This window comes from Vombatus ursinus, unplaced genomic scaffold, assembly GCF_900497805.2.
Source record: "Vombatus ursinus unplaced genomic scaffold, bare-nosed wombat genome assembly UNPS02011777.1, whole genome shotgun sequence".
Lineage (NCBI taxonomy): Eukaryota > Metazoa > Chordata > Mammalia > Diprotodontia > Vombatidae > Vombatus > Vombatus ursinus.
In genome coordinates this window covers 5332-7419 of record NW_020951555.1, presented here as the reverse complement: position 1 = coordinate 7419, position 2088 = coordinate 5332, and the positions used below count along the sequence as shown (strand labels likewise).

Here is a 2088-nt window from a genome sequence, read left to right as displayed (position 1 = left end):
TGGTGGGCATTTTATTTCTTTTCATTTATTTCATGTTTTTCCCAAAGGTTCTCCTAAGGGCAACTTTAACATCATTGTTCACCAAACTGTAGATAAAGGGGTTCAATAGGGGACTGAGGAAGTTACAAAACATCTCAATGATTTTGCTCTGTTCCACTGACTGTTTGGTGGCAGACCTCACATACTTGCAGAAGAGGGTGTCGTAAAACATGGTGACTGCTGTCAAGTGGGAGCCACAAGTGGAGGAGGCTTTGTGTTGCCCCTCGCTGGAGAGGATCATGGGAGAGCTGCGAAGATGAAAATGTATGAGACGAGAATGATCAAGAGGGAGCTTGAGAGGTTCATGCCTGCAGAGATAAGCATGGCTGTCTGCTTGACACAGGTGTTAGAACAGCTCACTACCAGCAAAGGGGGGTCAGTACAGTAGAAATGGTTGATGATGTCAGGGCCACAGAAGGTCAGGCAAGATGTCAAGGTGACTTGTGCTGTCCCTACAAAGGAATCATGAACATAAGGAATGTTGACCAACCAGAAGCGAGTGCTCATAGATATCTTGTTGCTATAAAGTAGGGGGCTGCAGATAGCCATGTAGTTGTCATAGGTGATCACAGCCAACATGAAGTGCTCAGTAATGACCACAGCAATGAATAAATGGTGCTGGGTCAAGCAAGTAACATAGGAAATGATTCTCTTCTCAGATAAGAAGTGAGCCAGCATGAGAGAGATAACATTAGTGGAATAACAGACATCCACAAAGGCAAGGTGGCTAAGGAAGAAGTACATGGGCATGTACAGGTGAGAGCTAACTCTCATCAATGTAATCATTCCAAGATTTCCTATCAAGGTAATGAGGTAGACAACCAGAAACACCACGAAGAGGATGAGTTGCAACTCTGGCCCACAGTCAGGCCCAGAAGGATGAATTCGATCACTTGGCTGCCATTTTGAATATCTGTCGTATTGACACTGGTTTTTTTGTTAGTTTTTTTGTGATGGAGGATCATGAGGTAGTGATCAGCTTTATAGACATCTGAGGTCAGCTTGGTCCATTCATACTGGCACTGAAGGACTGTTATTTGATCATGATGATAAGATAACAGAAAACCATCTGAGTTGCTAGATTGAGATAAAGCTGTACATCTACTTAAATATCCAGGTACTTTCAGAGCTATGACTGAGAATTTGCACACCTAGAGCAGGCTGTAAAAAATATAATGTAGACTAAGCAGCATGAATTACACCCTCAAATCAGCTGTATTTATTTATTTTAGACAAAGCAAGTAGGAGAAATTTCTAATCTGAAGACAGAAGGCTCTGGAAAACCCAAGATATTTCCCTTTGAGAAAGAAGATAAAAATACTAGAATACTGGGAAATTTTCCAGTGGGTTACAGAACAGTATCAGGACCCAACTGGACTGGAACTCACCTGGAATGAAGCTTGGGATTGATGTAGCCCATCTTCCAGTGGCTTCCTGTTTTGATGATAGGGACTCGAGTAGTGATATTGTGATTTTTCTTGTTTCAGGGAATTTACTGGTAAGAAAACTTCTACCAATGTAAATTTTCACATTCTCTGAAACTGATTGTCCAAGAGACTTGCTTAGAGCACAAAAAGGTTGCATAACTGGCCCAGGGTCATATAACCCAACTTCTTCAGACCTTATACTCATGCCTTCTTTCCCCAGGAAACTCATCCTTGCAAAATCTCATTATCCTGCAAAACAGAATCTTCCTGGTACTCGCATTTCATCAAAACCATCTTCTCCCCATTTTTTACCAGTACACCCCTTTTTGGACTTCTTTGTACCTCTCCATCATGCCCTCATTCAAAGTATCTACCTCTCCTCCCACTTTTCAGCTTCCTTTTGCATGATGTCTTCTTCCATTAGATTGTGAGCTCCTTGATGGCAGAGACTGCCTTGGTTTATATTTGTATTTTTATTCCCAGCAAAGTGGCTGGCACATAGTCGGTGCTAAATAAATATTTCTTGACAGACTGAGTGACTATTATGTTAGATGTGAGCCCAGAACCCAGGTTTTGCTAATTCTTAGACAAAATTTCTATCCACTATACCATGTGCTTCTTC

General features: G+C 41.7%; 1 pseudogene; it reads right to left on the bottom strand.

Moving 5' to 3' along the window:
- Nucleotides 1–25: 25 nt before the first annotated feature.
- Nucleotides 26–1459, bottom strand: LOC114039306 (annotated as a pseudogene).
- Between the last annotated feature and the right edge of the window lie 629 nt (nt 1460–2088).